The following is a 14,019-nucleotide window of genomic DNA, read 5'->3' as shown; positions in this document are numbered from 1 at the left end:
TACCTGTCCGGCAAGTGCACCGCCATGAAGAAGCGAAAGACCAGCGTTTTAGTGTAGAGGAGACCAAGGACTTCGGGCTTCGGCGAAACGAGCTTCCACTGTCGAAGCCAGTTTCCAGATCAGCTGATATCGCCTCCCTGCACGATCAGCGCAAGGCGCGCACACCAATTACAAAATATGCATTTACAGTAACAAGATGCGCATAAGTCTCAAAACAATACATAATTAGTTGCAGTACATTATCGTATAGAAGAAAATCAGCGATAATTTGACTTACCTGGTCGGTATACATGTCAGTGCATGCACTTCGATGTGAAGAAGTGAAAGCCGGGCGTTTTGGGGCAGAGGAGATCGGACCTCGGACTGCAGCGAAAAGAGCTAATTCCACCGCCGCAGCATCGTTTCCAAGTCGGCTCAGCACGTCTTCCTACGCAATCAGAGCGAAATGCGCACACATCGATTATGAAAAAAAAAAAAAAAAAAAAGATGTACGTAGTAATAAGATGCGCATATATATACGCGCTCCAGAAACAGTTGCAGTATATTGTCGTATCGAACAAAATATGTGCTAATTGGACTTACCTGATCGGTATAGTGAGTGTCCCTCCATATTAAAAGGCGAGCATTTTGGGACAGGAGATACCCAAGGACCCAGACTGCAGCAAAATGAGCCAATTCTGCCACCGCAGCCAGCCGCAGCCTTGTTTCCAAACGGCTCAGCAAGTCTTCCTGCGCGATCAGCGCCCACACCAATTATATATATATATATATATATATATATATATATATATATATATATATATATATATATATATATATATATCAAGAAAGATGCAAGGTGTATATAACAAGACGAACATATGCTCCAAAACAATACATTATTATGTTGCATCTTTCTTGATATATATATATATATATATATATATATATATATATATATATATATATATATATATATATATATATATATATATATATATATATATATATATATATATATATATATATATATATATCAAGAAAGATGCAAGGTGTATATAACAAGACGAACATATGCTCCAAAACAATACATTATTATGTTCAGTATAATATCGAATCTAGCAAAAAGCTCCTCTGATCAAGACCGAAAGATCATGTACTTACGCATGTTTTGGTGAATTTCGGCACGAAGAATCTGTACAGAGCGGCTGCAATCATCAGCTGCATATATGGGCTGTTCTTTTCAAACGCTGACTGCTGCAGGAGGTTGAGACAGATTGAATTTGCGCGAAATAAAAGCGGACGATAAAATTAGGCAGTAGGCATCGCGCGCGCCCACACGGACTCACGGAGGCTGGCCGTCGACTGAGTGGTGCCGCGCGTCTTAGCTCGCGCGGGATGTGTTTTCCCGCCTTTTGGCCACGTGACCTCAAGAAGGGAGGAGGGGGGGGGGAGAGAAGCTGCAAAAGCAAGGAGAATCTCCTGTGTGCGGTGCATGCAATTCTTTTTTTTTTTTTTTTCGCCGCTATTTCTCTCAGCTTCGGCATTCCTGTCGCCCCCCGCGGTAGGGTGCCTCGATGCCTTTCGCCTCCCCGTGGTTCTTTCCGCTTTGCCGCAGGGAGAAGAGATGAACCGATGGGGCGCAGCGGGTCCCGCGCAGCGAGAAGCAGTTTTCTTTCTTTTTCACGCCCCCCCCCCCCCCCCCTCGTTGTTCAAGAAGCGTCGAGGTAGTTTCTTTTCTTTTCCTTTTTCTACGGCTTCTGTAGAGCCCCCGTCTTGATACCAGCGGCTGTAGTTCTTTGCATGAAAAAAATATGACTTGGAGTGAATGTATGTAATGTTCTTTTAACCGAATATCTTCCACATAAACCAAGTGTGGGGCAGTAGAACACCTGCAGCTTCATTTAGCCAAAATAGCAAGACCTGGCTACGTATATAGTGTTCAGCAACTTTATCGGAACCAACTTTTCCAAGACGGTTAAGTTGCAGAACACTGTATATTATGAGTGCTTTCGCAGAGATTACATAGTCCATGCGGATTTATACTTCCCAAAGCAGTACGTGGGTTATTTAGAACCCCTCGGGCTGTCATATTAATCGCAAACCACATTTCCGTTTTCGCGTTTGGTTTCCATCATAATGCGGCTTCTGCAGCTCGACTAGACCCCGTGACCTCGAGCTCAAGCTGGTAAATACCGATTGAACCACATAGTAACTGCTGCAAGTTTCTGACAAAAATATATTTTGTCCATTTGTTTTAGGGATGCATGAAAATAAGTAGAAGGCCGCAGGGCAAAGTGCACCGGATCCGGATGAAAGCTCATAAAAGCTCACCGCCTCTTTTCTTGACCCCGTACGAAATGTAAACTCACGGAGGCTGCGAAACGAATTTAAGGGCGTTTAGGATTGATAGGTTTCGAGGGCACTGGCAAAAGTAATTGACGGTTAACATATAAACCAAAGGCACGTGATCTCTTCGGTTTACCGTGGGTTTGCTTAGGGTTACGTTATAGGTTAACTTTATGATGAGGTTGTTTAAATTCAGAGGTTACCATTTAACCATAAAAAAAAAAATGGACAATTACATTCGTAGGTTCATAGCAGTTACCGCGCAAATCTTAGGCACTTAATACTAAGTATGCTTCAAACAGACAATCAGCGCCTACCAGTTCACAAATTCAAGCATAAGTTCATAACAACTCGCGATCAACTACAGAGTGTACCATACCCGCCGCGGCTCAATTAGCGCGCGGTTAAAGCTTTATTTCAAAATATGTATAAATAACAGTTAATTTCACCTTCTGATGCGCAATGTATAATTCTATCAGCAGGCTCAAATGATATAGTGTCAATATATATCATGCACGCGGTATAACTCAATGTTGCATAAAAATAGCTGTTTCAATGATACGAATTTTCCACTTTTCTCCTGCTAAGCCGACTGCCTCATGGAACGTAGAGGGGAAGCTTGCTGTATTGCAGGAGACTTTACTTTGATATGCACAATGTTATTTAATGATATATTATAGCAGCAGTGAATACGCGGCTGTGGAAAAGGGGATTCGAGGAACTTTATATATATTCTGGCATTTCATACCATATTTCTGCGTGTGAGGCTGACGTTGAAGAATTTAACACAATGTAGACCGCCACTGGTGCAGGAGCCGATCGATCCTCGTCATGTTGCGCGGGACTCTCAAAACGCAATCCCTATGAATTTTCTCAAAAGAACCAAAGGTTACTTCTTGCACAATGCTTGTGTTCGCAGGAAGTATACGTTCGACAGGCGAATCGTCCGGGCGATCGGCTCTTTGCGTGCCTTTCATTTTTATTTGAAAACTATCAGGACCACATTTGTGTTCTGGATAAAGACAGTCGGCCTCGGCATATTGATATATAAGGAATAAAGCTTTCCTAATCCCCGTGTTTTAACTGAGGCGGGCAAATATTTGTCCCAAGCTGTTCCATTTATCCTCATGTCGGCAATATACTCGAGTTTCGTCTATCGAGAGTGCAGCATATATGTATATAGGCGAAGCGTTACAGCTCATTTGGTCCAAAAGCCACCTCGCTAACCCGGTTTTCGCTTGAGTATCGTCGGGTTTTGTCTGAAATATTCGGAATGTGGTAGTAAATATGGAGATGCTGTCCAGGTTCCCACGGGGATCTGTGACAGATGCTGCGCCTTTACTTTCCTATAACCAATTTACAATTAACTGCGGTTGTCCACCGAAATGGAGAGATAGAGAGAAGAATGAGAAGGCGTTGTATCCCGTCGAATGTTAAGGGGAAGCTTGAGCGTCCCCCTAGTTTTTATTTCCTTCTTTCAAATATTATTAACTATTCCATCGTACCACTGTGTAAGGTCGTGGAACAATTTACTCTGTGCGACTGCAGACGTGCGTAAGTGCGTGCGTGCGTACGTGCATGCGTCACACACGGCTTCGTGCCGATGTCGGGATAGACTATTAACTCAATAATCTCGGACATCTTGTTCATCCTAAAGTTATAGCTAATTAACGTATGCGCGAAACTTCTGATAAAGCCTAGTGCACACAGGTGCCAACTTTCCCACATCTGTGTTCCTTGATTGTTTATTGATCCAGCCTCCCAATGATACGACCCTGCATGGCTTAGCACGTGTTTTCTTGTGGATTCCTCTTGCAAAGTCAATCTACTTTGATTATATTTTCACTATAGCTAGGTGGTGGCGCCTATCTGGGTTCCGCCTTGTTTTCATTATGCCCTTTGTTGTGCGCTATTGGGTATCCGAGTTAGTGGATCACATAGGTTAAGTTGGGCGGCCTTAACTTTTATACTGGCTTGGAAGTAGAAGGCAGATGCTTGTAGTGCATGGTCAGGGGAAACAGGCGCACGTGTTCGCATAGTTAGAGGAGATGTTTGTAGAAGGAGCATGGATAGCCATAGCAGTATCTAATCTCTGCGAAGCGCTCTGCTATTCTGCGCCCCTATAGGGGGTATTCACATGACGTCACAGCTGACGTCAGTATGCAGCCTACGCCATCTTTGCGTCCTGTTTTGACTGGTACTAGTACGGGGCGGCGGTTAGGTTAGCTGTTCGTGCGCGTCCGTTTGCTCTGTCACTCTGCCTCATGCCAGCACCATTGTTATGAAAACTCAATCGGTATCATGAGTGACAGTTCGATTTATCTGCAAAGTGGGCGCGATGCGGACAGAGACCTGTACGAAACAAAACTTTGGTACCAACCCGTGTGCAGTCGATATGCGTAACAGCACGGTAAGCGTCGGCCTGTGCCCACGCATAAATATGTGCGACATTCTTGAGTTCCTTTTCCTACAGACGAGCTTCATTACAAGAAACCAACCGCAAGCCTACTGACCACTCGAAGAATGCAACTACGTTACAAGCGGCTGGGTTAAGAGCCGCGGTTGAAGCAGACAAACTCGCTCTTTGTGCAATTACGTGCGTGCCGTCCAACGTTTATACCAACTAAACCGCTGAGTTTTTGTAGCTGATATTCTGCATATAAATGGCGTTTAGTAGCCAGTACCTTTTATACAAAACTTGTTTGGTGTACTTGCCTCAATCGATCAGAAGAAGTCGGATGTTTGCATCGTCGGTGGCGGTAAGGAAGCAAAAGAAAACCGCTGCCACACGCCACAGCGATGACACCGGTAGCGCCACCTCGTTGCCTTGCGGGCTCGAAATAACGTTTTGCAACAAAACTCTTGAAATAAAGCAGTTTTGGCCAAGCTAAACTTGATTTGTTATTAGAGATAAATTTGTTTATAAAGTTCTTCAAACTTTCTGCAAAACAACTCTGCCCGCCTACGTTCCTTCGCCGAATCTGCATGCGGTCTGCTTTGATTAGCAGCCGACACAGACGATGCGAACATCCGACTTCTTCTGATCGAATGAGGCAAGTACGGCAACACAAAGTTTAGCGAGTCCTCTTTGAAGGATTTTATTGCAACAAAACACGACGAGGAGGTGTTGGCGGCGCGCTGAATGCATGCGCATGACTGCAAGCGATACATTGCCGCGCTGCTCTTTTACCGGGAATGTGTCTTCCGAGTGCGTGAAGAACAGTCGTGCACAGATAGTGACAAGAGCTGGCTGCTAGGGCACATCCGGAAGATTCCAGTCCAGCCCATTTTGACATATATTTCTCACATTCCATGATAATTGTGCGGTTGTGCCGTGCCAGCCATACGTGGCATCGCATCTCGGGAAAGTGTCTCGTTCGGGTGGAGTTGTTCGTGTGTACTTCCGGAACCTCAAAATGCCGAGGTCTTTCGCGCAGCTCTTCAGCTTCCGTTGTTTACACTGTGCACGCGTCTATTACAGTATGCGATAGCTCAATAAATAACATATAGCTGCGGATGCCACTGCTTGTAGAACCGCACGACAGCACTTGATACCTACGTTCGCCCTCTTCGTTACGTGGACACAAAAATGGCCGACTGCGCCTCAATTACCCACAATGTACAGCGCACAGCGCGTCAGTGAATACCCCCTATACATATGTGCCAAACGTATGCGAAGTGGGAGACGCCTGTTGCACCCAATCTCCCGCATGCTCTAAGAGACTTTCGGTGGCGCACTGAGTGTGGCGTATTCGATCCCCACCAAATTAAGACAGGCTTTACAGCTGGCATATTGATCCGCACAGTATCAACTTTGGTCAGGTCGAGTCTCACACACGTGTCCTTAAGGACTGCGTCTCAGCTTGGACATTCCGCTGCCTAGCGCCGTGAGCTTTTTCGTCGCACAGTGGAAGGCCGCGCGAAGCGTTCGAACAACGTGTAGTGAAGTCCGTGGGATTGATCATTTGGCAGAATAGGAACGCGGTCGATCGTATTCTTTCGGTGACCCCGTTGTCTACTGTTCCCCATGCTAGTGCGTCTCACCTAGATATAGCCAGCTGTTAGTTCTTGGAGAGCAAAGCTTTATCCGGAGGTTGTTGACGCGGCACATCCACCTCAGGAAGGTTACTTGTACATCGAAGTGATTTGAACTGGGTTCTTGTCTTGAAAGACGCAAGCCTGCGGCTCACGCGTATATGTGTGAGCACAAAGGATCGAGCAATCGACTGTCTGGAAATTTGTTAGGGGGTCAGAGCTCCCGAGGGAGTCCTGTTGCAGCTGCGCATTATTGATATACAACGTGTGACCAGAAACTCACTGCATTATATATTTCTTGCCGCTACCTTATATGTTCGGTACTGTTTGCTGTTTTACTGAAACATTATTTATTGTCCCAGTGTGCTTTGCTATTTCCATGTTTATCAATAAGATTTCTTTGGTTCCCTGCTATGTAAATGGTTGAAGTTCACGCCTATGACGTCATGATCGTTTCTACTCTCTTATTCCGGTACTTTTCAAGCAGAAGTCTTAAGTTTCTGGACCTATGCAGCATTCCTTCCATATGCAGGGCTATTCTACAAGCGATCTCTCGGCTTAGTACGTACGACAGATAATTCGCTTTAATCACTTCCGATACATGTTCACGCCTTAAAACTAAAAGTTCTCCATATTATTAGTCTGCAAGCCACAACAAAAACCCGAAATTGCGGCAGCTGCTTCAGGAAAGAATTCTTTTCAATTAGCTTCTTTTATTGCGCGTACCTCGTGTAGCTCTCAATAAATATTATTAATTTTCAATCACTCTGTATAACATAGGGGCCTCAAACTCATATTGATATGCAGGATGCGTTGAGAAAATATGTCTCTCGCGGACCAGGAGTGGACAGTAACAAGCAAGAAAATATAGAAGCCATAATTCAAAACAATCTGTAAAACAAAAGCGAAATACTAATAAAATAAATAAAAATCAACTGTTTCGTTCCTATGAAACCACACTCCCATTCTTTGAGCAAAAAGAAAAAAGGAACAAAAAAAAAACAGAAAAAGCGGAGCATCTTCGATTTTTTGTGTCCAAACGCGCCGGAGGAGCGCGTTACTTCAGGATGGCTTGGCGGAGTTACTGAAAGGATACAGCGGTTGAAACTACTACAGTCACTTGTCCTGACAGTATATAAATGCGAATGAAAAAGAGGTCTGGTTGTCCAGCGTCTAGTTATTGAAGGTAACAAAGTTGACTGTCTTGTAATTTTAACTAATAACGCGCAACTTTGGAAAACGCGCTTACATTTCCAACATTTCGTTCGCACGTACAGCGTCCTCGCGCGCTCGAGATCGTCTTTTGGTCGCGCTCTACACTTCTGCAATGAACTTGAAAGCACGCACGCACCCACGAGCACAAGCTGCCGAGTCTTCCAAGAACTGTTGACAAGAAGCGGGGGAGGAGAGGGGGGTAGTTTCCGGTGTAGAATCGGACCGCTCGCTGCGAAAATGCGCCCCTCCGACTTCCGAAAAAAACAAAAATGAAAAGAGCCGCCCGTCCCACCCCGGCAGGTCGTAAAAGAGGATGAATGGGCCACACGCAAAGAAACAAAACCAAATGACAAGGACGCTGGCCCGTTTTCTCGCGGCTCTTAGCTTTACCAGACTGTTTTGAGAAAACAAGTATGCGATTAATAACCTGGACAATAATCATTTTCCTTCGTTTTTTTTTTCTTCGTGTATTTGATCGTAAGACAACTTTGTTCGAAAAGAGCTCCTTCAAAAATAGTATACAAATACCACAAAACTGCATGCTCTCTTCAAAGTCGGCGTGTATACATCTCTTCTCTCGCCCTGTCAGGAACGCTCGCCACCAACTTTCGAGCTGCGGGGGTGGCCCTTCCCACCATTTCCCCCCCTCTTTTCCGCCCTTCCTTCGAAACGTCCGAGCGTGAGGTCGGTTTTGTTTCGTCCGGGTCTCCCTCCGTGTACGCATTTCTCTTCTCCTGCTGCTAAGTAGGGTTTTTAGAATTTGTCTCTTTGCTTGCCTGCCGGAGCGTTCGCCGCGGCCAAGGCTTGCCAGTGCCCTACGCATAATTTCTGCCCCCGTGTGCTTTTTCTCTTCTGTCTGCTTCTTTTATTTTACAAATAGCCTTCTCCTCCCTTACAATGAGAAGTTGCGACCTACTCAAGTGCCCTGCCATATAGCGGACGCATTTCAGTGAGTGATACGGGCTAAATGGGGTGTACGGGAGCTTGTGCGCCAAAATAAACTGATGTTACAGCACTATACAGCTGCGCTTCGCAATAAGCAAACAGTATAATGACATGATCTACACATGAAATCGCGGTCACCTTGTGACTTGCTGTTTATCAGAACTCGATAAATAATTTTACTAACAGCTATAAGGTTCACTAAAAATGTGAGCGACAAGTTAAACAAACAATAGCATTAATTAATGTAACAAAACATTTACACTGAATAGCATGTATCATTTTGTTCCATACTAAGCGCAAATTACATAACATCGCGAAAAACCTAAGCCAAGTAACAGGCAAATTTAAAAAAAAGTAGCAGTCATGCTCTTCATAACTTTTTTTCAATGTACCGCCTCAACAGTCGGGCCAACGCATTGCCGCACTCTTGCCATTAACCTGGCGCCGTGCCCGGCATTTAGTCCGCCCAAAAAGTCGGGCCAAAGGCCGCTGCGAACTATTTGCCGAAATGGCTGGCGGCTACCTCCGGGCCGACCGCTTGCCGTGGTTTACTAGCCGACTAAGTAGGCTGCCGACCATTTTCCGAACGTCGGCCACACGTAAATGGTCGGCCAAGGATGCTTGGGAGTAAAGAAAAAGGATGGCACTCTTCGATTCTGTGTTAACTATCGCTGTCTCAACAACGTCACCAAGAAGGATCTTTATCCCCTTCCTCGCATTGATGACGCACTTGATCATCTACGACATGCCCGTTACTTTTCATCCATAGATCTGAAAAGTGGTTATTGGCAAATCGAAGTTGATGAGCGCGACCGAGAGAAGACTGCTTTTATCACCCCGGATGGTCTATATGAGTTTAAAGTGATGCCGTTCGGCCTCTGTACCGCCCCAGCAACCTTTCAGCGCGTTATGGACACCGTCTTGGCCGGACTGAAGTGGCAAACTTGTCTGGTCTACCTTGACGATGTTGTAATCTTCTCAAGCACGTTCTCCGATCACCTTCTTCGCCTGAGAGCAGTACTACAAGCTATAAGAAGCGCAGGCCTCACTCTGAAGCCAACAAAGTGCAAGTTTGCCTACGATGAATTAAAATTTCTTGGCCACGTCGTCAGTAGTGCGGGCGTTCGTCCAGATCCCGATAAAACAGCCGCCGTCGCCTCCTTTCCTACACCATCGGACAAGAACGCCGTACGGAGGTTTCTGGGCCTCTGTGCTTACTATAGGCGCTGTCGTGACGCTGGGGCTACGTCGACCCGGCCTTCACTTGGTAGCGTGCAGAGACTCGGGTTGAAGAAGGACTGAATCTTCGAAGTTGGTAAAATATGTACAAGCAGGTTTACTGGCACTTTGAGAAAACGTATTTACAAGAATATTTACATGAAAAAGAAGGGTACATCAGCAAAATGACAAGCGTTAAGAGTTCATAGCGAGAAGCGACTGGATGAGCCTTTTACCCAGGGCCCAGAGCGCCATTTCGTGCTCTGCAGCGTCCTTAAAAACCCCCTATGTCCAGCCCCTCTCTGAAGATGCTGACCAACCAAATCCAGGGCACGCCCCTCAGGTATCGGCATCCAATCGAACACATCACTGCACTGATGGTCTGAAGCACTGACTGGTCCGGCATTCATTCGTTGGGCGTGATCACTTGTTGGCGGGAAAAGCTTGGGAACGGCGAGGAGAGGAGGTACATTTCTATTCTTCAGCAAAGAAACCACAGGCTGGTTCTGACAAGGGGTTTTACTTCTCAGAAACCCGAGTGCACGTGGCGCCGCATAGGGCTCCCAACATGGTCCCTTTTCGACAATTGCAAATCTTTCCTGCATTCCCGGGAAATCACTTAATGGCCGTATGAGTCATGCTCCTTTCTTGTCCTGCACGTCAGCGGACATGTCACTCTGTCGTCTCCTTTGGATAGGAGGCATTCATCACTGGAGGATAGCACTTCTCGACTGGAAGGGTGAACAAAAGAAAGAAAGCACTTCCTGCTATTTCCCTCAGGGGGACGTTTCTTTGTGTTTTTCCAGACGTTCTCTTGACAGGGTCAATTTGGCATTTGCAGGTTGTCCACAAAGCAAAACATGCTTACAAAACAGGATTCCTGGAAACAGGCTCACTTAGAGCCATTGGACCATCACCACATATTCACAAAACTTATCCATGCCCACAGGCGAACAATAGAGCGCGCAATTGCGGATGCTTGGTCGTAACAGCCTCCTCCCCCGCCAGAAGAGTCTCGGAGGGCAGCAGTCCCAGCTGCTGCATGAAGAGACGACTTAATGGCCTGCACGTGAACGCTTGAAGCTCGCTGTTGCTTGTCGCGTTGTCTTGATTGTTGTAGGCCAAATTGCTCGAGCTGTCTGAAACTCAACCACATGTCGAAGCAAGCACTCGGCTCCCGTCTGAAGAGACCAGGTCAAAAGAAAACTGCCATTGTTGTTCGAGAAAAGCCCACACTCAAGACGTTAGGACCTACGTCACACATATACAAGCGCACGAAAAAAAAAAAAACCTGATTATCAATTTGGATACATGGTGAGGAACATCTCGGACCGCTTAGAAAGAGCGGCTAAGCGCGTCCGCATTCCCATTTAACTTCCCCTTTTTGTATCTTATTTCAAAATTGTACTGCTGTAAAATCAAGCTCCACCTAAGAAGGCGACTGTTCTTTGATGTCGCAGTTTGCAGCCAAGCCAGGGGACAATGGTCCGTCTCTACGGTGAATTTGGCCCCTCCAAGATAACACTGCAATTTTTGAATGGCCCATACAATGCAAGCGCACTCTTTCTCTGACGCGCAATAAGCCCTCTCTCTAGAACTCAGTTTTCTGCTCAAGTAGAGCACGGGGTGCTCATTACCGTCGTCATCTCTCTGGCAGAGAACAGCACCTAACCCTCGATCACTGGCATCACACTGGACCGTGAATTCTCGGCCATAGTCTGGAGCTCGCAATACCGGACGGCTAATCAGCACAGCCTTCAGGTTTACGAAGGAGGCTTCCTTTTGTTCGTCCCAGACTACATTTGTCGGTTCTGTCTTGCGGAGAGCGTCGGTCAGAGGGCTAGCCAAAGCTGAATAGTTAGGGATGTAGTGATTGTAGTACCCAGTCAGACCCAGGAATGCTCGAATTTCCGTCTTCGTGCTCGGCCGCGGGTAGTCTGCTACCGCAGAAATCTTAATCTCGCTGGGTTTCCTGAAACCTTGACCTACATTGTGACCCAAGTAGTCCACGGTCGCCCTTGCCAGGCAACATTTCTCGGCCTTTACGGTTAGTCCAGCTTGACGCAAAAGGCTCAGTACAGCTCTTAGATGTACCATATGGTCCGCCCATGAGTCGGAAAAAACCGCAATGTCGTCTAAATAAGGCACCGCGAATGTTTCACACCCCTTTAAAACCCTATCCATGAGTCGGGAAAAACAAAATGGAGCATTTTTGAGCCCGAAACTCATCATTGTTGGCTGGTAGCTGCCCGTCGGAGTGACGAAAGCCGCGTATCTGCTGGCGCGTTCAGTGAGCGGTACTTGCCAGTATCCTCGAGTAAGGTCCAGCGTAGTCACATATGCCGCTCTACTGACCTGTTCTACTCTCTCCTCAATATTCGGAATAGGATACACTTGATCCCTGGTGAGAGAATTTAGCTTTCGGTAGTCTACCACAGGCCTAGGGTCTTTACCTGGAACTTCTACTAAGATCATAGGCGAAGCATAATCGCTTTCCGAGGGTTTTATTACTCCCAATTCCAGCATGTGAGTTACTTCCCTATCCAGTAATTCTCTTTGCCTTGGAGAGAATCGGTAGCACCTTGATCGCACTGGCACGTCTGAAGTCAGCTCAATATCGTGCTCAGTCAAATCAGTCCTGCCTGGCCTGTCCACGAAGCAGGCCTCAAACTCTGTTATTATTTCGCCCAGATCGGACAGCTGGGATTTCTTTAGTTCTCCTCTCTGCTCTGTCTTTCTGAGAAGCTCCTGAGCGTTGCTTCCTTTTCCGCTGAGGCAAATCAAGTTATCCCCCATCTCCTCGGGAAGGTTTAACGTTAGATTTACCACGGTTTGCTCCATAGCTAAGTCCTCTCGGTTTTCACTTAAAAGTCTCGTTAGATTACTAGACGCTGGCGGCAAGAGGTTACTCCCAAGGACGTCCTCATTCCGCGTCTCATCAAGCTCACTTTCAAGTTGACTTATTTGAGATGCCTTGCTCTCAAAGTTTTCTGACCCACTGTCTTCCGCATCGACCACTGTTTTAGCTGTCGTTTCCTCCGCGGTGGATTTTTCTGGAATTAGCAGTGTAGCTAGTTCTCGCGCCTTTGAACGTGTTAAGGCTGGCACAACTCTGTCTCCGAAAAGGATGCCCCTCTTTCGCAGTAGCATATCCGATTTGTTGGAGAACAAATACGGATAGCACTTAGGAAGCTTTCCTGAAACGGCAGCCTCGGTTGTCAACTTGCCGAAAGGGCCCTCGATGACCACGTTCGCGATTGGCAAGCACACACTCTGTTCCTCAACTACCTGTCGGATCCATGCACACTGTCCTGTATAGTCGGAAGGCGATACATACGCCGGATGGACAACATCCATCGTTGCGGCCGAATCGCGCAGTACCTTGCAAGGCTTCCCGTTGACTACTAGGTCATGCAGGTAGGGTTCTAGAAGCTGCATATTTTCATCGCAGTCACTGACATACGAGAAAGCAATCTTTTCTTTCCGGCAGTTGACGGCAATGTGACCCTGCTCATTACACCTAAAGCATGTGAGCGGCTTCCTAGCCTCAAGCTTATTCTTTGTGTTCTGCACGTTGGTCACTTCCCCACTTTTCTCACTGCCGTCCTTTCTAGGGAATTTGCCTGAAGAAACCTTCATTTCTTCGTTTCCAACTCTAGCAAAGTGCCTTTCCTGACGGTTTTTCACACTGAACTTGGGATTGCGGAGCCTATCCACTGCTGGGTTGCTGAATTGTCGGCGCGAAGCGTACTCCTCAATGACTTCGGCAGCTTCAGTTGCCGACTTAATGTCGCCTCGGTCCTGTAACCAATTTCTTTCTTTTTCTGGGAGGCAGCTATAAAACTGCTCCAAAAGAATTCGCTCGACTACAGCGTCCCTATCACTGTAGGAATCAGTGCTCTTTAGCCACTCGCCCAAATTAACTCTTAAATTGTATAGGAATTCAGGGTAACTCTCGTCCCTGGACTTAGTAGCGTTCCGAAAACGTTGTCTGAACGCCTCGGCGCTAAGCCTATACTTTCTCAGAAGGCAAGCTTTGACCTTCTCGTAGTTGTCCGCGTCCTCCTTGCTTAGCCGCGCGACAACCTCCGCGGCCTCGCAGGGCAGAACCGTCAATAATCTCTGAGACCACGTGTCTCGCTGGAAGGACAGTTTTTCGCAAGTTCGCTCAAAGTTAGCCAGATACAGACCGATATCCCCTGATATCACATATGGCTGCATGTACTTTGACATCTTGAAATCTGCCTCCTTGTTGAGACGAGGTACCGCTAGCTGGGG

At 46.6% G+C, this 14,019-nt stretch overlaps 1 long non-coding RNA gene across 1 annotated transcript; it reads right to left on the bottom strand.

The window, feature by feature from the left end:
* LOC146180964 (uncharacterized) lies at positions 1-724 on the bottom strand. The gene is made up of 3 exons (XR_014700401.1): positions 583-724; positions 278-427; positions 1-137 (listed from the first exon to the last, which is right to left on the bottom strand). It is a non-coding gene; the product is annotated as an uncharacterized LOC146180964 (long non-coding RNA).
* Positions 725-14,019: the final 13,295 nt, after the last annotated feature.

Source organism: Amblyomma maculatum, chromosome 8 (genome assembly GCF_055883805.1).
Source record: "Amblyomma maculatum isolate TAMU_Amacu chromosome 8, ASM5588380v1, whole genome shotgun sequence".
In the NCBI taxonomy this organism is placed as follows: domain Eukaryota; kingdom Metazoa; phylum Arthropoda; class Arachnida; order Ixodida; family Ixodidae; genus Amblyomma; species Amblyomma maculatum.
Note: the sequence above shows the minus strand (reverse complement) of the source record. Positions and strands in the feature narration are given on the sequence as shown.